The 22,965-nt window shown below is 37.3% G+C and overlaps 1 protein-coding gene across 1 annotated transcript in view; it reads right to left on the reverse strand.

The window, feature by feature from the left end:
* The window catches only part of LOC146404857 (uncharacterized), a 464,658-nt gene that overhangs the window by 79,237 nt on the left and 362,456 nt on the right, over positions 1–22,965 (reverse strand). The gene's annotated exons all lie outside the window — the stretch shown is intronic.

A 22,965-nucleotide genomic window follows, 5' to 3' on the forward strand; every position in this document is an offset into this window, starting at 1 on the left:
CTGTGCATTCTACTCCCTCTAATGGGAATGTTTCACCCCTGATAGCTACATAGTTCTCTCTCTTACTCCTTTAGATCACTATTCAAATATTACCCTTGAAGAAGGATAACTGAAGGTTATCTGAAGCCTTAAAGCCATGTGATCATGAATAAAGCTGCAAGCAAGGACTTATAAAATCAGAACAAAGTGTTACTGGAAAATTGAGGAAAGGTAGTCCTTGCTTGGAAGTGACAGACATTTTTAGCAACAGTGTTGCCTCTAGTAACTGGATGATCTAGCTGAGATTTCCAAGCAAAGTACTGAAAGAACTGATAAAATGCAAGTGGAGAGACAGAAACTGAAGCCTCCTCTCGACAACCACAAGAACAAGTATTGAAGGGCATTTTCCAACGCCACTGAAGTCTTTAGAGCCAACTTGAAGACAACCTCATAAAAACTCTGATCCAGAAATCATCCAACTAAGATATTCTTAGATGCCTGATCCTCACAACTTCTGTAACAGAAGAAATGTTTGCTGCTTTAAGATGCTACATTTCAAGTAATTTACTCATTACACAGCAATTGGTAATAATAAAATTACCTTGTTAAAAATATCTTATCTGCTTATTAATTCTTCTACATTTGTTCTGTTTCTCTATAGAGTTAGAACCCTAAAATAGGTTCATGACAGGCAAGTGGGAGGAGGGATTGTGGAGTGGGATCAGGAACAGTTTCAAGACGGTATAGGTCAAGAATCCCCTTCCCTCATTTCCTGAGACTACAGAAATGAGTTATAACCTCCCTATTTTTTGAGCTATTGAGGGTTCTTCTTTTGAATATTACATTTGGGATTATCACAAGTTTTTTTTTTTTTTAATTAAAGAAGCCTGGAATAGGATCAGTAGAAATTGAATTTAAAAGCAGGGAGTATCATCCACCTGACTAGTGCCTTTCCATGTATTTTTTTCATATTTCTTTTGACATTTATTAGGGTTTCCTGGCCTCCCAGCACCATGAAAATAGGAGTTTTGCAGAAGCTAGGTAGCATGGACAGAAGGATTGTTTGCTATTTGGGGACATTACATGGGAACAGCAGGACTAATTCAAGTGCCAGGTTATCCAAATTTGAAAGAATTATTACCCCCATTCTTCCCCAGTCTCATTAAAAAATGAGTCCTTTGAATTCCCCAAAATTTGTTCTCTGCTGATTATCTGTTGATTAAGTAAATGTAATGTTTGACATTCAACAGTGTATTAGATCAATGTTATTAAATATAAAGATAGCAATAAAATAATGTTCTTATATTGAGAACAATTTGAACAACCAATAATTTTTACTCGAAATCTATACTAACAATGTAATGTTCCTTACATCATCCTCATTATTTCTCCATATTTTATTGTCACCAAAACCTTTATAATCTGATTCCTATTAATTCCTCACTGATATCAAGGCAGTAATTTTTATTATAGAAATCAAAATGTGATTCATTTCCAGTCCTCTATCATTTTGTTTAGTTAGTCTCATTTTTAGCTCAAGACAGTTATTTCTGAACTGCTGATCCAAACACTGAAAATTAGGGTATGTATTTTTTCCTATATAGAAGACACTGAATTAATATCTTCAAATACATACCTAACAGAAGTTCCATTCATATGTATAATGGTTCCTCTATTCACAGGGAATGTTACTAAGCACTTCTGGTTCCCATAATTGCCTAATAATGACCACTTTAAAGATCAAATCTGGATATTTGTTTACCTATATCCTATAATGCAGGAAACACACAGATCTAATTAAAAGTAGCATAATTATGTGTTTAGATAAATCTTTCTTTGACTGTAGAAAAGATAGATTTTATAGGAGTAAGTACAGAGGGAGACCAGTTAAGAGACTATTTCAGTAATCTGGACAAGAGGTAATGAAAGCCTTAACCAGTATTGTGGATAACAAAAGATAGGAATACATTAAAATATTAAAAAAAAAACTGTCAAGATTTACTGCATATTCCATTAACTATGAAAAGAATTAGTGGATATTTGGACAGGGTTACCCCAGTAAATCTCAATATTTTGCATCTTTTAGGGGAGAAAAACATCAGATTGAAGATTGGCACTTTGAAGATTGGTAGCTTGAGAAATTTTCTTTTTTTTTTAATTAATTTTTTATTGTTATTTCTCCCAACACACATTTTTTTTCCCACCGTACACCATAGGGACCCAGTTACACATACATGTATACATAAATTTTTCTCCCATTGTCATGCTGCATTTTAAGTACATAGATAGTACATTTGCAGTGAGTGGACAATGTTGAGTGGCAGCACTGATACTTGCAAAAGAGACTGTGAAGCAGGGAACCAAGCATGGGAGGAAGGACATAATTGAAATGACAATTGCCTGTACCTAATGAACTTTTTGTAAGCTATGTCCCCTTTTGAGGGACTATGCGGAATAACAGAGGATACTTTTAGGAATGCTATATTTCTGTTTGGTTAGATTGGTGAAACAGGTTCAAAGACATTGTAATTTGAGCTTTCAGAAGTGCAAAACAGAGGATATCAGATTACATTTGGATTATGTGTAGAATGTGATCATTGTCCAAAGACACAAGAAGCACTGTACTTCTCTTCTTGACATTCCCATTTGTGAATCAAATGAGACATCACTGCTAGCTTAAGAATACACCTGCCACATTATATGTCAAAAGATAAAGAAAGAGGATTACATCCGAAGTGAAAGTTCCTTCTCTAAAATCTGTCAACAAACTACCCTAAAAAATGACTACTGGTATCATAATTGAGAGATATTTAATGTGTAGTCTTATACCAAGAGCAATACTGCCTTGGACAATGCTAGAAACAAAATTCTTTCCCCTTTTCCTAGACCTGCAGAATCAGATCATCTGGGGTATAGCCTAGAAATCAATTGAATCATACTCTTTAGACAATGTTTAAGCAACTAGAAATTTGAGAATTACCCTAGAGCAAACATGTACTATTTCACACTGCCCAACTTTTCCAGCATCTTCAACAGTTGCTGCTCTTTAAATTCTGCCACAGTAGGGATACAGGGCATGTATAATATGAGCAAATTTATCAGAAAATATTGAGACAAAGATATCTAGATAGACAAGTTAATGAAGGTAAAGCTAATGGAAAGAGACCTTCCCATTGCTAAAATTAAATCTTTTAACAAAGATATCTATGCAACGTTTGCATAAATGTAAAATAACAGGGCAGTGGCAGCTGAAGAACTGAGTATCCAGATGCATAAGATCTAGGATATACCAAACATCTAGGTATCCCCAGTGCTGGAGGGACCAATCTGACATTGATTTCATGCTACTCTCTTCAACAGTGCTTTCCCATCTTCCAATTCATTTTATGCTTCAGACTCTCCTGATAGGCTATTTGACATAAATAGTGATATAAAGCATTGGAAAGCACCTGGAAATTTTGCTAAGAAAACTCAAGTCAAATGCAACTTTTCATATAAAACACATATTGACCTTTCTGGTGTTACAGATGTCTTTTGTCTTCCACATTCAAATAGTTGCCAATGTTGGCACTACAAAAGAAAAAGACAAGCTCCAATTTAAGAAGTATTCTTTGATAACTTATTTTTTTACTTTGTCATTTTACTTTCTCTTTATCATATGGTAAGAAAACAAAGTAGTGCATGGACTGCAGAAATTGGAAACTGCAATAACCTCAGAATTCATTTTTATAACCATAGGTGCAGAACTGAAGGATATTATTCCCACCTCTTTCTTGGAAAAAAAAAAAATGTCCCATAGTTGAAGGTGTGATAGTATCTCACTATGGGAATCCAGAGAGAACATTCCTTTGGTAATAGATAAGAAACAACATAGTCAATTCAGACATGTTCCCTGTGACCCCAAAAGGAAGAATATCCTTTGTGTATTTTCAACCATTTTTCTTGTGGAAAGAGGATATGTGTAAATGTAAGGAATGGCGCTGTATTCTTTTGTATGCTTGGTGAAAAATTGCTAAGGGCTCTATTTATCTTCAAGTAGAATATTAACTCAAGTTCACATCAAATAGCAAATGGTAGCAGTGCAAAGCTCTAGGTGGTTCAACAAGGTAATAAGAATCCTTACTTCCTTTTCAGAATTTGCTTACTCACTATCTGACCTTATGCTGAACTTCTGCTGCCCATTATGCCTCTCCTGCTTCATCCCAAATTTGACCACAGTTCCTAGGCAGTGACCCATGCTCTCAAGTTCTTGGATCCACACAGCAAAATTAACCTCAGCAAAATTAACCACACAGCAAAATTAGCTTTATTATAAATTTACAGATAAGCTAAACCTGAAAGTTAAGGTGTAGTTTTGAAAAGGAATTTGAGGGCACATCTCAGCTCAGTAAAGAAGGAGGTAACTGATCAGTGATACCTGATAAAAGGACAGGGTGGAAGGATGGCAGGCCTTGTGACATGTTTTGGTCATCAATTTAAAAAATGAAGACATTCTACTCTCTTAACTATTAACTCTTATTTATATCTTAAAATTAATATCTACTATCAAGAAGAGTGATAATAATGATTAAGATAACTAAAACCTTTTGAACAATTACTTAATGGCTGGTTTCCTACTTTATCTTTCTTTATATTTGCAATAAACTTTGAGATAAATATTTTCCTTCTTATAAAGAGAAGAACACCAATTTACACAAAAATGTTAGATATCAACTCACGTTCACACTCCTATCACAGAGTTGGGCTTTCAACCTCGGAGCTGAAAGAATCCAAACCTGCCTTCTTGAAGAAGGCTAATCTGATGACCAGTATATCATTTAAACAAATGAAACATTCCTTTACTTATTTAACACACAGTATGAGTCACAGTATGACAGTATAAGTCACAGTATACCACATAAATGGGAAAGAGTATCAGTGAGACTTATTTATGACTCTACAGAAATATACAGATATACAGAAATATATTGATAAATGCAGAGACCTAGATGGAATTGTGATTGTCTTTTAAAAAGAACAGAACATTGATTCATTTAGAAGGAATACTGAATAGGAAGATGGCCTAAGATGACAGAAAAGTTGCTGCCATAATGTTTATATAGTACATTCAGCAATACAAAGTACTTGGAACAATTAGGGAACAATATTATATAACTTGTAAAAGTCAGTAAAAGAGCAGTAATGTATACAGTATATATTTCTGTTTTGCAGCTAACATTAACTTGCATAATTTCTATGCTAATCTGGGTATGATTTTGCAAATAACAAGTCTTGGTGGTATTTGTATCATATATGTGCTTAAGAAGTTTCCTTCTCCAGCTGTCTCAGATAAGCTGTGTCCCTTATAACCTTTGAAGTCTACAGCACATTCAGTGAAGTGAGAAGGAAAGAACGAAAGCTCTCAACTATGAAGCAGTATTTCAGGTACCTTGAGTGAAAGTAGCAAGAAAAGGCTTTTCTTTCCCAGACCTACTGATAAAAATGAGATAAGAAAGTAGAACAAAACTATCTTTTCTTTCTTTTTTTATTGTGTTATTTTGACTGAAGCCTGTTTATTTAACGACCATCTCTTATAATTATTAATTTGAGGTGAGGTGATAACAATATCAGAATCACAAATGTAGTTCTTGAGAGAGGAAAAACCTGGTAGAATTGGATATTCTCTTTTGAGGGGAAAGCCATGAGAACATAAGTACAAATTATGGTGGGTTATTTGTATTTAATAACTTGGTGTGTTCATAAAATCCCTTATCAAAGTATCATCTGAGAATGGTACTTCCTAAGATGTATCTACTGAGAGCTAAAATAAGTGAAAACCATTTCTTCTTACCAGATATCCATACTAGCTAAAGAAATAAAGATGATTACTGCATCTGACTTCCCCTGAGGTGATGATGGTAAAGTAGGATCAGATCGATCCACCTGGCCAATCAACACAAAGACATAACACACGCACAGATGTTCTTTGTCATCATAGCTGCTGATCATGAGTCTTTGATTCATGACGCTGCAATTGAGTTTCAGTTCATAAGTTTCGTGAGGGTCTGGACTGTTGTTTGACAATCATTGAAAGTAGTATCATACGCTGGAATCCAGCACAGTGCCTGGCAACATAACATGATTTGGTCAACAGTCACTATATTCCCCTTTTTCTTTGCATCTGAGATCCTAGGGTATGAATCCTGGTTTCAGGCACAGTAGGTGTTCAAGAGGATTGTCTTTTTATCTTTTATAAAATAATTTTATAGAGACATACTTTATCTACCACGAAATTCACCAATTGAAAGAATACAATTCAATGTTATGTGTGTATATATATGGCCAAAAATGTACCTAATTTCCTTTTGAATAATTAAGGAATTTATTAAGTGTATCATGCATAAGATTAGTAAAGAAATGTTTTATTTCTCTATGCCAGTAACAAATGGTCAAATATTGTAGTTTATAAAATGTATAATTTATAATACTTACTAAAATTAAAGGAATAGAAATAAAATATATAATAAAATGTACATTTATGGAGAAAATTATCAAATATTACTGTAAAACATTATAGACATCTAAATATCTGAGTATGCCATATTCCAAGGAATAAAGCATCAATGTCTTAAAGTCACAGACTATTTTCCAAATGACCTATATATTAAAGGCTTTCCAATGAAAATCCCAATAGTTTATTTATAGAACTGGGTAATCAGATTCCAAGGTTTATAAGGAAGATCATAGTGGCTAGGCCTAAATATGGCTTGCCTGAAAACAAGAAAGACATAACCTTCTTCTCTTTTAAACTCTTATTTATTATAAAGTTATAATTAATGTGGTGTGGTATCAATATCAAGGCAGGTAAAATGACAAGTTCTAAACTGAGATATCATATATATACGTATATATGTGTGTATATATACAGTTGCCCCTTAACAGAGGTTTGAATTACACAGGTCTGCCTATGTAAGGATGTTTTTTCAAGAGTAAATACTACTGGACTACATGATTTGAGGTTGTAAAATTCACAGACGTGAAGGAACTGCAGATACTGAGGACTGACTGTTAAGCTATATGTGAATTTTCAACTGCGTGGCAGGTTAGAGCCCTTTCCGCTGCATTGCTCAAGAGTCAACAATATATACGCATGTGTGTGGATTAAAGACACATTAAAGACATTTTTAAAAGATAAATCTGTAAAATTTTAGAAGGGAACATAGGATAATATCTTTTTATTTTTTTATTTTTTATTTTTAGAGCTGCCCCCATGGCATATGGAGGTTCCCAGGCTAGGGGTCAAATTGGAGCTGTAGCTGCTGGCCTATGCCGCAGCCACAGTAATGCTAGATCTGAGCTGCGTCTGTGACCTACACTAGAGCTTATGGCAATTCTGGATCCTTAACCCATTGAGCAAGGCCAGGGATCAAACCTGCATCCTCATGGGTACTAGTTAGATTAGTTTCCACTGAGCCATGATGGGAACTCCCTAAGGTAATATCTTTATAACTTCATCTCATGAAAATATTTCTTAATCAAGGCAAAACGTATAAAATTTACAAATGAGGAATTATATAAAAATCTAAAAATTCTACTCATTAAATATATGGTAAAATAGGGTACAAATATTGAGAATATATTTGTGCACATATCATGACAAAATCTGTAGTTTTGTTTACAATTTAGATAAAGCCTAAATAAGAAAAACTCATATAATAGGAAAATAGGCAAATGATATTTAAAGATATTTTACAGAAAAAGAAATTCATTTTTAAATGTTCAATACATTAGTCATCAGGAAAATGCAAATTAAAAATGATGAGGAGAAACTATTTCACACCTATCATACTGAATATAAAAAGTTTGACTTCAAAGATTTAAGAGCATAATCTTAAGTAATGGAAACTTCCGTATGCTTTTCATGGTGGTGTTTTTAATCAGTATACTCATTTTGGATAGCTGTTTAGCAATATATATTTGGCCATTATACAGGAATGAAAACGAATTTGTTGATGAAAGCAAGTAAATCACTAAAGAATATTTATATTGTATGCATTTTATATGAATTCCAAAGAAAGCAAAATTATTGGGGTTTTATTCATATGAGAGAAAACTAAAATGACGAGCAAGGAAGTAATAAACAAAATTTAGGATTGATGTATTTGGGAGGCAGATAGTGCAATCTCAAGGGATTCAGTGGGGGTTCAAACTTTTCACAGAGGGTAGAGGATAGGGTAATTTACTGTGCAAAGAGAAAATTCACTACATGCAGGAAGAGGAGAATAGAATACTGTGTGTGAATAAATCTTGTTTCCATTATAAAAGCAAATACTTAAGTGATCCTTGCCTTCTGTAGGATTTTCTATATTTTATAACTGGTATCATTTCTACTCTTTCACTTTAATAATTAAAAAAAATATATTGGATGAATGGTTGCTATCGTAAATTGCTACCTATCTTCAAATCTCTCTGTCCATCACACCAAACTCAGTACTTCACAGATTCTTTCCTGCATGAGTTCCATTATTAGTTCATATTCTGACTCTAAAAAAAGCCTTCCCCAGGAATATCTGCTATGAATTTTAAAATTTCCTGTCAGTATGCATTTTCCAAAAATGACAATGGTATTTCAGTATGGCATTTTTCTTATAAAAGCGCTTGCTAAATTTTTACTTATCTTCAGATATCATTTAATTCATATGAAACTACTGGGATTTACTTTACTATAAATTGTGTATTATTTTGCCTACTAGAGAATGTTGATTAGGCAATATATAATGATGGCATTGAAGCAACAGCATAAGGAAGAATTTCTGTCAGGGGGAAAATCACATAAGTTAAAAAGGACATGAGAAAAAAAATAAGACAGATGCAGATATAAATATGTGCTCCATTAATTAATAAATGACACTGAGTAAACTACCAAACATCCCAAAACCCAAGAGAGTTTATATACTACACACATTCTTTGGCTGTCCTAGACCTGTTTTGGTATTATTGTTAGAGATATATGAAACTCTCAGCACAGCTTCTAGATAAGAGAAGACAGACAATAAGCTATATTATTACTACTGCAAATATTGGTTTGTTTGTGCTAGAAACAGATGAAAATACATATTTAATTAAAAATTATTTGACATTTTCTTTCCTAGAACAACTTGCATCCTAAAATTGCTTCCATGTGTAAAAATTAATTTCAAAATATTATGAGAATTTAAAAGGATACTAGTGTGAAGCCTAGATTTTGTAGCTAGAAGCAGTTACAGAAAAGGCTAACTTTTTGCAAGATGTACAATTTTAGTAAGAACCACTGTCTTTCTTTTTAATGATACTGAAAAAAAATAACTGTAACCTGATTTTTCAATTCAACCAAGTTAATTGCTGATTTGAAAGTCTGTGGACAGAGCTTGTTAAGAAAGCATTTCTTTATATTAAAATGATATATATTTCCCTACATCTTTCATCTTTGCTTTTCCTTCTACCAGCCAGTTCTATTAATTCAATCACTCATTGTTTTGCTCTATAATATCTACTGGGAATCTAATATGTGTTCAGCATTGGTTAGGGCACAATCCTATATCTCCCTTTAACAGTACAATTCTTCAAAAACTTTAAGAGATTTATGAAACTGTTCTCATCCCTTTTAATCATCACAATTCCACTCACCTATTTATCATTCCATAAAGATTTTTGTGTCTTCATCATCTTAACCTCTTTCCTTGAACAATTGAACAAGGCATGATTACAATTGATTAAAATTTTTCCCTTTTTGTTATATAAATTCTCTCTTGTTTTGTACCATATTATCTCAAACGTGTTTGATAATTTCACATTTACAAATGTTCTTATGGGAGGAGGACCAAGATGGCAAAGTAGGAGGATGTGGAGCTCACCCCCTCCCATAAACACATCAAAAATACATATACATGTGGGATGATTCCTATAGAAAACCAACTGGAGACTGGCAGGAGATCTCTTATACAACTAAAGCTTTAATAAAAATCTCCACATAACAAGGTAGGACAAAATCAAAAGCTAAGTGGGACTGGCACTCCTGGGAGGGATCTATGAAGGAGAGAAGGGCCACATGGGTAGGCTCTCACCCTGAGGAGCCCCTTGCCTGCTATGAGGTCTGCTGGGACAGATAAAGGGCCTGGAAAAAGCTGGACTCTACTCACAAGAGAACAAACATAAGCTGGCTTGCTAGAAATCAGGGGGGGGAGACAGACTGGCACCAACAGCGTCTGCCTCCCCACCATTCCCAGCTAGAAGTGCACCCAAGCCAAGGCTACTAGTAAGCCTAGCAACTAGGCACTGAATCTTGAGTGCCTGGGAAAGAACTCAGTCTAGCTGAATAGAGACAGCCCAGAGAACCTAGGGTGTGGTCTAGGTCAAACCTAGGAGCCCATTGTCAGCACACAGAGGTGAAGGCAGGCCTGGCTGCAGTGAACTTTGTGGGCAATTTCTCAGCAAGGATAGGGCTGGCTTCTGAGCCCATTATAAACATACACACTGCAGGAGTGGGTCCAGAAGTAGCAGACTTTCTTGGTACAAACACCGGGTGGGACTGCAGAAAAATCTCTGGCAGACATTCCATGGGTGGGAGTATGAAGAGATTCATTTACCAGTGGGCTCCACCCTCCCCATGTGGAAAGATCCGAGGAGAAACCTACCACAGAGGCAGTCCAGGTCCCAGCCAGCTGCACAACCATCTCAGTTCTAGCATCCACAGCATCCATTCCCCAACACCAGCTAAGCACTAGGTCAAGAACACACAAAGTAGAAAGGGAAGTAAACTTGAGCTGCTCCCAGGCAGAGCCCTGGATACCTTTATAGATGGAACATAGGTTCACTGTGACCACACAGACCTCACTTGCTTCAGTACTCAACCCCTTAGGGACAGAACATACACTCAATGGCAAAGGAGCCTTAACAAAATCTGACCCTCAGGGCTCCTACTTCAACATCTGGGAAGCAGACCCTGCTCCCGATAGGGCAGTGGCAGCTACAGAGCAAAGAGGAGGCCCCACGCAATATCTGATGCAGGCTCTGACACCCCCTGTCAAGGGGATAACAGCCAGCACAAACTAATGAAAGGCATGGATGGCATTCCTAAGAAAAATAGACTTCACACCAAAAATATTGGGCTCACACAGTCTATACAGAGATGCTCCCACATAAAAACACCACTTTAAGATGATAGAAGATAACTGTTAAATGAAATTCACAGAGACAGAGAAAGTTAAGTAAAATGAAGTAGCAGAGGAACTATGCTCAATTCAAAGAACTGAAAAACTCACTGAAAGAACAAATAATGAAACATACCTTACTGGTCTACTAGATTCCAAGTTCAAAAAGAGGTAAGAAAAAAGCTAAAGGAGTTAAGAAAGATTATTAATAGAAACGCAGATAACTGTAACAAGGAACTCGAAAATTAAAGAGGTACCAATCCAAATTAGACAACAAAATTACTGAGATAAAAAACAATCTAGAAACAATGAATTGCAGACTAAATAATACAGATGAACAAATAAGTGATCTGCAAAATAGAATGATGGAAATCACCCAACAAATACTGCAGACAGAAAGACACATGAAAAAATTAAAGCAACATATACAATCTATGAGATAATGTAAAGCATTCCAACCTACACATAACAGAGGTTCCAGAGGAGAAGAATCAGAGAAAAAATAAATCTAAAATGTATTTGAAGAAATTATGGCTGCAAACTTCTCAAATCTTAAGAAGGAAAGGTATATCTAAGTACAAGAAGCACAGAGTTTCCCAAACTAGTTGAACCCAAAGAGATCCACACCAAGACATACCATAAGTAAAATGGCAAAAATGAAAGATAAAGAGAATATCCTAAAAGCAGCAGGAAGAAAAAAAATCATTTATATACAAAGAAACCACAACAAAGGAGGCAAAAATATACAATGGAGAAAAGACAGTTTCTTCAAGAAATTGTATTGAGAAAATAGACAGCTACCTTTAAATTAATAAAACTAGAACACTTCTTCACACCATATAAAAATAAACTCAAAATATTTTAAAGACCTAAATATATAAGAACTGAAGTATAAAATTTCTAAAGTAGAACATAGGCAAAATATTCTTGGACATAAATCGTAGCAATAGTTTCAATAGATTAGTTTTCGAAGGCAAAAGAAACAAAAGCAAAAATAAACAGATGGGGCCAAATCAAACTTAAAAGCTTTTTCACAGCAAAGGAAACCATCAACAAAATGAAAAGACAATGTACTGAATGGGAGAAAATATTTTCAAAGTGTGTAACAGATGAGGGCTTATTATCTAAAATGTATAAACAGCTCATACAACTCAATGACAAAAAAATGAAAAACCCAATAAATAGACATTTCTCCAAAGAAGACATGAAATGGCCAGCAGTCAGAGCACTACACATTCACATCATGAATCTGGTATATATCAACTCCGTGTTTTGACTAAATCATTTACAATTTTGATCATCAATTTCTTTACATTTTACACATTGTTCACAGTTTGAATACTTGGAACAGATAGGAACTGTCTTCCATTCATGGTAGACAAGCAAGAGATAAAAGGTAGCTATTTAGTAGAGATTTCTTTCAGTAAACCTGACCTTGGGTAGTTGCCGAGTACCATCATAAATTTAAAAAGATTCAAAGGCTTTCTTCCTATCAGCAAGTCCTGGTAGATTTTCTCTGGGAATTAGAACTATACCGTCCTCAGTCGCAAGCATCTTGCAAGAATCCAAACAATTTCTCCCCCACTGTTCGGCTATGTTTGACTTACCTTTCAAACAGAAACAAAACATTCTTTTGTTAAGTTATTAATTAGGGGTTTGCAATATAAATACTGGTAGAGGCAATTTTGTGAAAATAAATGAAGATCACCTAAATGAGGCCAAGCAGAGGCTGTTTATTTAGAGCTTGGGGGGGTCAGACACCATCACTTGCATTTTGCAAAGACTCAAAGATAGATATGGTAGTAGGACAGCTTTGTAGTGAAAAAATGGGCAAGATTTTCAGTTTGCTCTAAGTGGAGGCTGCTGGTATGAGGCATGAGGAAACTAGGGTCAGGAAAAGAGACATGAGCTATCCTCTGTGATTGGTTTGGGGAGATATTTGGCTTTCTCTGGTTGACCCAAAGTTGGACAAAGGGGATGGGGCCAAGAATTAGGGAAGATGGAAGTTAATGATGAGGTCCAAACCATTCTGGGTTGATTGCTGCAGTGACTGTGGTTTGACTTCCCAGGATGGATACTGAAGAAGTTTGGGGTCAGAGTTCTATTTTCAGGTACAGACCAATCATATTCCATTTGTATATACAGTCTCAGAACACAGGCACTCATTGCCAAAGTAAAATCTGCCAATTATTCAACTCATATAAATTCCTGATAGCAGATTTTGGATCAGAATGATTAAATGACATGATTAATTGAAGTATCAAAACAGAAAGGGAAGAAAGGGAAAATGAGCAATGAAAGTTGGAGGAGGTGATGCCAGCTGAGGCAGTAAAGAAAAATGGAAAATCATTAGCAGCAAACTCAAGTGAACTGAGCATAAATGAACTGTTTTATCTCCATGTGACCACAGGTTGCACTAGACATACATCCCATGAGTACATATTTATTGATTTCATATAAACAAAACTCTGCTAAAGGCAGTAGAGAAATTAAAATAAAATTGCATGTCACTATTTTTGGTATTTAGAAGATGTGGAGTTCCTTTAGTTTATGAATCAGCCAGAATCCACTGTCCTCAATTTCCTTCAGCAGGGGGTGCTAGGGATCCCTAGTTTTCTCAGCTATGGAAACAGATATTTCTGCTTTTTTTCTGCTTCAAATTATTTATTTTTAAATTATCGTTGATTTACAATGTTGTGCCAATTTCTGCTGTACAGCAAAGTGACCAGGTCATATATATATTTCCTTTCTTATATTACCTTCCATCGTGGTCTATCCCAAGAGACTAAATACAGTTCCATGTGCTATACAGTAAGGTCTCATTGCTTACCCATCTAAATTTCATAGTTTGTATCCACTAACCTCAAACTCCCAGTCCATCTGATTCCCCATTTCTCATTGTAATATGTCTCTTCTTCTCTAGTGATGAGAAAGCCACATGAACCTGATGTCTACATTTAAGGGGGCCCTGTACAGTCCTCTGATGCTTGAAATGGTGCCATTACTTTGTCTTCAATTTATCAAGTTATGGACCTAATTGGGGGAATCAGAACATGATCTAGACTTCAGGATTCATCCATATTTATTTATTTCTTTGAAATTATATTAATGGCAATACCACTGTCTAGTTACTTAAAACTTCAAGGTCTATAGCCTTTTTTAACATAAATACTGAATATTTTTATTTTTTTCATTGGTTTTAACCATTGCAATGAAGGTGATTTATAAAGATAAGCTTTTGTTATATTTAAATAATGTGGCTAATAGCCTCAGTATAACTGGGGAACAGAAGAAGTGTTAAAAATGAAAGCACCTTGAACAGATGAAGGCATACTATACATTTAAACTATATAAATCTATTCTCAATTACAGTTCAACCTATAATATGACTCAAACACTTGCAGAGAGTTCTCAGTATAACATTTTTTTTTTCCCTAAGCAAGACTCATTTGTACTTTTGGAGGACTTTTTTTTTTTTTTTTTTTTTTAAAGTGGAGTGTAAATTCTCTTGATCTTTTTATTCCCTCTTTTTCCTTTTCTCATCACTTCCTTTCCCTTTTTGCATTATTTTAATAAACTGGCTCCGTTTTCCCTAACACATCCTGATTTCACTGCCTTTACTTTTGCTCAGTGAATCTCCAAACTCATGAAATGATAAGTCTTCTACCTACATGAGAGGCTTTTCAGCAGTAATTGGATACATAGTCATCATATAGCTATTGCACTGCAGATAATTTCATCATGTCTGTTTGAAGGGGTGAAAAAAAAAAAACAAACTCAAAATGAGGGAATAACATAGCCCTGCCTTTTATATAAGTGATTTATTTTCTCAGATGTTTATCTTATCCCTAGAGCTAACACTTTGTTACTTACTAAGCTGCTTTGTCATACAACTTTACAAAAAAATATTGAAAGCAAAAAGCACTGAAATGAGATTCATTTGCCACTGGGAAAAAATAGGTTACTGCTTTTTTCAATTTTTTTTTTTTTTTTTTGTCTTTTCTAGGGCCACACCCGACGCATATGGAGGTTCCCAGGCTAGAGGTCTAATCAGACCTATATCTGCCAGCCTAGCCAGAGTCACAGCAACGCTAGATCCGAGCTGCGTCTGTGACCTACACCACAGGTCATGGCAATGCCAGATCCTTAATCCACTGAGCAAGGCCAGGGATAGAACCCGCAACCTCATGGTTCCTAGTCAGATTCGTTAACCACTGAGCCACGCCGGGGACTCCAGGTTACTGCTTTTTAATTTTAATGCTTTAGTTCCTAAATGAATGAGCTGGCATTCATTTAGTTCAGAGAGCACTTTTAGGACTCTTTTCTAAATTGTGTTTTTTTAAATCTCTTCAGTGTATTATTTATTACCTTTGTAACCCATGTGTTTGATCATTGAGAGCAGAATCTTTTATTTTCTTCCGAATAAGCTAAAGAAACAGTAGTTGTTCTCTTTTTAGTTAATTGAGAAGAGTGCTGACTTTGATGCTTCCCCAATGTCCACCTTGGTAAATTATGTAGGTCAAGTGATGGAATTAGATCATTACAGAATTTCACTCTTGGAAGCACATGGAACCTAAAAAATCAGATTCCTATTGGACTGCATAGGTCCCTTAATCAACACTTGATTTTTTCATAACTATAAAGCTCACTACAGTTTATAATGCACTAACAATTTTTTTTTTTTTTTTTTTTTTTTTTTTTTTATATTAAATTTTATTTTCCCACTGTACAGCAAGGGGGTCAGGTTATCCTTACATGTATACATTACAATTACAGTTTTTCCCCCACCATTTCTTCTGTTGCAACATGAGTATCTAGACATAGTTCTCAATGCTATTCAGCGGGATCTCCTTGTAAATCTATTCTACGTTGTGACTGATAAGCCCAAGCTCCCGATCCCTCCCACTCCCTCCCCCTCCCATCAGGCAACCACAAGTCTCTTCTCCAAGTCCATGATTGATTTTCTTTTCTGAGGAGATGTTCATTTGTGCTGGATATTAGATTCCAGTTATAAGTGATGTCATATGGTATTTGTCTTTGTCTTTCTGGCTCATTTCACTCAGTATGAGATTCTCTAGTTCCATCCATGTTGCTGCAAATGGCATGATGTCATCCTTTTTTATGGCTGAGTAGTATTCCATCGTGTATATATACCACATCTTCCGAATCCAATCCTCTGTCGATGGACATTTGGATTGTTTCCATGTCCTGGCTATTGTGAATAGTGCTGCAATGAACATGCGGGTGCATGTGTCTCTTTTAAGTAGAGCTTTGTCCGGATAGATGCCCAAGAGTGGGATTGCAGGGTCATATGGAAGTTCTATGTATAGATTTCTAAGGTATCTCCAAACTGTTCTCCATAGTGGCTGTACCAGTTTACATTCCCACCAACAGTGCAGGAGGGTTCCCTTTTCTCCACAGCCCCTCCAGCACTTGTTATTTGTGGATTTATGAATGATGGCCATTCTGACTGGTGTGAGGTGGTATCTCATGGTAGTTTTGATTTGCATTTCTCTTATAATCAGCGATGTTGAGCATTTTTTCATGTGTTTGTTGGCCATCTGTATATCTTCCTTGGAGAAATGTCTATTCAGGTCTTTTGCCCATTTTTCCATTGATTGATTGGTTTTTTTGCTGTTGAGTTGTATAAGTTGCTTGTATATTCTAGAGATTAAGCCCTTGTCAGTTGCATCATTTGAAACTATTTTCTCCCATTCTGTAAGTTGTCTTTTTGTTTTCTTTTGGGTTTCCTTTGCTGTGCAAAAGCTTTTCAGTTTGATGAGGTCCCATGGGTTTATTTTTGCTCTAGTTTCTATTGCTTTGGGAGACTGACCTGAGAAAATATTCATGATGTTGATGTCAGAGAGTGTTTTGCCTATGTTTTCTTCTAGGAGTTTGATGGTGTCCTGTCGTATATTTAAGTCTTTCAGCCATTTGGAGTTTATTTTTGTGCATGGTGTGAGGGTGTGTTCTAGTTTCATTGCTTTGCATACAGCTGTCCAGGTTTCCCAGCAATGCTTGCTGAATAGACTTTCCTTTTCCCATTTGATGTTCTTGCCTCCCTTGTCAAAGATTAATTGACCATAGGTGTCAGGGTTAATTTCCAGATTCTCTATTCTGTTCCATTGGTCTGTCTGTCTGTTTTGATACCAGTACCACACTGTTTTGATGACTGTGGCTTTGTAGTATTTCTTGAAGTCTGGGAGAGTTATGCCTCCTGCTTGGTTTTTGTTTCTCAGGATTGCTTTGGCGATTCTGGGTCTTTTGTTGTTCCATATAAATGTTTGGATTGTTTGTTCTAGTTCTGTGAAAAATGTCATGGGTAATTTGATAGGGATTGCATTGAATCTGTAGATTGCTTTGGGTAGGATGGCCATTTTCACAATATTGATTTTTCCAATCCAGGAACATGGAATATCTTTCCATTTTTTTACATCTTCTTTGATTTCTTTGATTAAGGTTTTATAGTTCTCGGCATATAGGTCCTTTACCTCTTTGGTTAGGTGTATTCCGAGGTATTTGATTTTGTGAGGTACAATTTTAAAAGGTATCGTATTTTTGTATTCCTTTTCTAATGCTTCATTGCTGGTATACAGAAATGCAACTGACTTCTGAATGTTAATCTTATATCCTGCCACTTTGCTGAATTTATTAATCAGTTCAAGGAGTTTTGGGGTTGAGTCCTTAGGGTTTTCTAGGTATAGAATCATGTCATCTGCATACAGTGACAGTTTGATCTCTTCTCTTCCTATATGGATGCCTTTGATTTCTTTTGTTTGTCTAATTGCTGTGGCTAAGACTTCCAAAACTATGTTGAAGAGCAGTGGTGAGAGTGGGCATCCCTGTCTTGTTCCAGATTTGAGTGAGAAGGCTTTCAGTTTTTCCCCATTGAGGATTATATTTGCTGTGGGTTTATCATAAATGGCTTTGATTATATTCAGGAATGTTCCCTCTATACCCACTTTGGCGAGGGTCTTGATCATGAATGGATGTTGAACTTTGTCAAATGCTTTTTCTGCATCTATTGAGATGATCATATGATTTTTGACTTTTTTTTTGTTAATGTGGTGTATGATGTTGATTGATTTGCGTATGTTGAACCATCCTTGTGAACCTGGGATGAACCCAACCTGGTCATGGTGTATAATTTTTTTGATATGTTGTTGGATTCGGTTGGCTAAGATTTTGTTGAGAAGTTTTGCATCTATATTCATCAATGATATTGGGCGATAGTTTTCTTTTTTGGTGGTATCTCTGCCTGGTTTTGGAATGAGGGTGATGGTGGCCTCATAGAATGTCTTTGGGAGTATTCCTTCTTCTTCAACCTTTTGAAAGAGTTTAAGGAGGATGGGCACCAATTCCTCTTTATATGTTTGATAGAATTCACCTGTGAAGCCATCTGGTCCTGGGCTTTTATTTGTAGGGAGTGATTTTATGACCTCTTCAATTTCATTTCTAGTGATTGGTCTGTTCAGTTGGTCTGTTTCTGCTTGATTCAGTTTTGGCAGGCTGTAAGATTCTAGAAAATTGTCCATTTCTTCCAGATTGTCAAACTTATTGCCATATAGTTGTTCATAGTATTCTCTTATGGTTTTTTGTATTTCTGCTGTATCCGTTGTGATTTCTCCTTTTTCATTTATAATTTTGGTGATTTGGGTTCTTTCTCTCCTCTTTTTAGTGAGTCTGGCCAGGGGTTTATCAATTTTGTTCACCTTTTCAAAGAACCAGCTCTTGGTTTTATTAATTTTCTCTATTGTTTTTTGAGTCTCTATTTTATTGATTTCTTCTTTGATCTTTACAATTTCCTTCCTTCTGCTGACTTTAGGACTTCTTTGTTCTTCTTTTTCTAATTCATTTAGGTGGAGGGTTAAGTTGTCAATTTGGGATCTTTCTTCTTTTTTGAGAAAGGCCTGGATTGCTATAAATTTCCCTCTGAGCACTGCTTTCGCAGCATCCCATAGATTTTGAGAGGTTGTGTCTTCATTATCATTTGTTTCAAGATAGTTTTTAATTTCCTTCTTGATTTCCTCATTGACCCATTGGTTTTTTAGTAGCATGTTGTTTAGTCTCCATGGAGTAGGTTTTTTCTCTTTCCTTTTCCCATGGTTGATTTCTAATTTCATGGCATTGTGGTCAGAGAAGATACTTGAGATAATTTCTATGCTCCTAAATTTATTGAGATTCGCTTTATGTCCCAATATGTGGTCGATTCTTGAGAATGTTCCATGAGCATTTGAGAAGAATGTGTATTCTGATTTTTTTGGATGTAGTGTCCTGAAGATATCAATTAAGTCTAACTTTTCTATTGTTTCCTTTAGGATCTCTGTTGCTTTATTGGTTTTCTGTCTAGAGGATCTGTCCATTGATGTGAGGGGGGTATTTAGGTCTCCTACTATGATTGTATTCTCATCAATATCTCCCTTTATGTCTGTTAATATTTGTTGTATGTATCTGGGTGCTCCTATGTTTGGGGCATATATGTTGATGATAGTAACATCCTCTCCTTGGATGGATCCCTTAATCATTAAATAGTGTCCTTCTTTGTCTTTCTTTATGTCTTTTGTTTTAAAGTCTATTTTGTCTGATATGAGCGTTGCAACTCCTGCTTTTCTGTCATGTCTATTGGCATGAAATACTTTTCCCCAGCCTTTCACTTTCAATCTATATGTATCTTTTGTCCTAAGGTGAGTTTCTTGTAGGCAGCATATTGAAGGTTTTTGCCGTTTTATCCACTCAGCCATTCTGTGTCTTTTGATTGGGGCATTCAGTCCATTGACATTTAAGGTGATAATTGATAGATGATTATTTATTGCCATTTGATCCTCGTGTTCCAGTTGATTCTATGGTTCTCCATTCTTCTTTTTTTTTTTTTTTTGGTTGGATGGTCTCCTGTTATTATCTGCTTGAGTGTATTTTTTTTTTCATTTTTTGCAAATGCAATATTTGGTTTTGGCTTGTGGTTGCCCTGTTTTTTAAGTATGCTAACCCCTTCCTATAATTGTGTGTTTTAGCCTGATGGTCCTGTAAGTTCAAACACTTCATTATTATATTAAAATTAAGAAGAGAGACATACATACAAACAAAAAGGATTATTTACCTCCTAACATCCCTTGCCCACATTTTATGGTTTTGATGACTCTTTTATTTTTTTCTTTTTAATTTTATTTTGTTTGAAGCATGTTCATGATTAAATCTGTATGCTGGCTTATTTGAGTGACTGCTCTCTGATTGTATCTTCCTCAGTCCTAGTTCTTCCTCTTCTTCTTCTTCTTCTTTTTTTTTTTTCTTTTCTTTTTTCTTCCCTTTCCTTCCTTTCTTTTTGGTTTAGAGAAGCCCTTTCAATATTTCCTTTAACCTGGGTTTTGTGTTGCTGTATTCTTTAAGTTTTTGTTTGTTGGGAAAAATTTTTATTTCCCCTTCTATTTTAAATGATATTCTTGCTGGATAAAGTATTCTAGGTTGCATATTTTTTCCTTTGAGCACTTTAAATATCTCTTGCCATTCCCTCCTGGCCTGTAGTGTTTCTGTAGAGAAATCAGCTGATATTCTTATGGGGGTTCCCTTGTAGGTAACATTCTGTTTTTCTCTTGCTGCCTTTAGGATCCTCTCTTTATCACTAACTTTTGCCATTTTTATTATGATGTGTCTTGGTGTGGGTCTGTTTGGGTTCAGTTTGTTTGGGGCCCTCTGTGCTTCTTGTATCTTGAATCCAGTATCCTTTAGATTTGGGAAGTTTCCAGCGATAATTTCTTCAAATATATTTTCCATTCCTTTATCTTTTTCTACTCCTTCTGGAATTCCTATTATGCGTAGATTGGCCCGTTTTATATTATCCCATAGGTCTCTTATATTGCTTTCCAGTTTTTTGATTCGGTTTTCTGTCTGTTGACCAGATTGAGTGATTTCCATTATTCTATCTTCCATATCACTGATTCGTTCTTCTGCATTATTCATTCTGGTTTTTACTGCCCCTAGTTCAGTTTGCATCTCTGCAAATGAATGTTCTAGTTTTTCTTGGCTCCTCCTTATATTTTCTAGCTCCTTTCTGAGGGTATCTGCATTGCTGTTCATATCTTCTCTTAATTCCTTCAGTATTTTCACTATTTCTCTTTTGAACTCCAGGTCTGTCAGACTGCAGAGATCAGTTTCATTGTTGACTGTTTTAGGTGAGTTCTCCTGTTGGTTTGACTGGGGGTGGTTTCTCAGCTTCTTCATCTTGCTTGTTGTCTTCTTTCTCCTGAGGGAGTTGTACTCTCCGTTATCGGGTAGTGTTTGCCTTGTCACTGCCCTGGAATATTTCCTGAGGGCTGTCGTTGTTGGTCAATCTTTTTTTGAGGCAGTGTGGCTTTTCTGGAGTGTTGATGGGACTAACAGTGTTTCTTTGAAGCAAAGGAGGACTTCCTGAGGGCAGACAGGACTGGGAGGTCCACCCCACGATGGTAGCAGATTTCACTTGGTTCTCAGCACCCCCTGGGGTCTTGGGCGGGTAGCAGGGCCCTTGGAGACTCAAGAGGTTCCTCCCCAGGGCAGCCCGACTCAGAAAGACCGTCTGAGATCTTTTCCCGATTCTGCCAGGCTTGTTGCAGCTTTTCTGGGCTGCAGGGGGTCCTGCCTGGAGCTGGCAGTCCTATGCAGCTGGTCCACTAGGTCTCAGCACCCCCTGGGGTCTTGGGCGGGTAGCAGGGCCCTTGGAGGCTCAAGAGGCTCCTCCCCAGGACAGCCCGACTCAGAAAGACCGTCTGAGATCTTTTCCCGATTCGGCCAGGCTTGTTGCAGCTTTTCTGGGCTGCAGGGGGTCCTGCCTGGAGCTGGCAGTCCTATGCAGCTGGCCCACTAGGTCTTAGCACCCCCTGGGGTCTTGGGCGTGTAGCAAGGCCCTTGGAGACTCAAGAGGCTCCTCCCCGGGGGAGCCCGTCTCAGAAAAACCGTCGGAGAATTAGGTCGATCTATTCACGGCCTGGCTAGGCTTGTTCTAGCTTTTCTGGGCTGCAGGCCTTTTCTAGGGGGCTGGTGGTGTTTGGTGCTGCTCTGTGGAAGTGTAGCCCCTCCAAAGGGCAAGCAGGCCTGTGCAGGGAGAGCCCCTGCGGTGGTAGGCTTCAGGCAATTGTTGAGGCCAGCCCTCCTGGATGGCAGGCAGCCCCAGGTTCGGCGAGAGCGTAGGGGGTGGCGGGGGTGGGGGGAGGGAATGCACTGGGAAGCACAGCTTTCTGCTAGCTAGCGGGCCTGTAAGCTTGTTGTGGCGTGGGGGGTATTCTATGGGGACCCACCCCTTCTTCTCTCCCCTCCCCAGCACGGGCGCAGACCAGGCTCTTCTCCCAGGTTCCCTCTGAGGCGGCTTTCCACTTCCCCGCCCCTAGAGTATTGCTCCCTTCCTCTGCGACAGCTTTGTTTTCTAGTCTCCCAGGCAGTCTCTGCCCCGTCAAATGGTTTAGAGACCTCCCAAGCAGTTTCCGCTCTTCCCCGCCCCCCTAGCCCGGGGACTAATCTCTGGAGCCGAGGTCTCGGTGCCCAGCCCCAACCCAGGCGTCCCCCGGCCCTTTCTTGGGGACTAACCTTCGGAGGCGAGGTCTCGGTGCCCAGCCCCAACCCAGGCGTCCCCCGGCCCCCTCTCGGGGACCAACCTTCAGAGCTGAGGTCTCGGTGCCCAGCCCCCACCCAGGCGTCCCCCGGCCCTTTCCCGGGGACTAACCTCTGGAGCCGAGGATTCGGTGCCCAGCCCCCACCCAGGCGTCTCAATTTTTGGTGACTGTGCCCGTAGTTCAGATGGTCCGTTGGGTTCTTGATCGTTTTTCCGTACTCCGACTTACTGCTACACTCT

This window comes from Sus scrofa, chromosome 3 (genome assembly GCF_054392235.1).
Source record: "Sus scrofa isolate SSC_HxYL_T2T_F1_AM1 chromosome 3, Sscrofa_HxYL_maternal_Yorkshire_Landrace_v2.0, whole genome shotgun sequence".
In the NCBI taxonomy this organism is placed as follows: Eukaryota; Metazoa; Chordata; class Mammalia; order Artiodactyla; family Suidae; genus Sus; species Sus scrofa.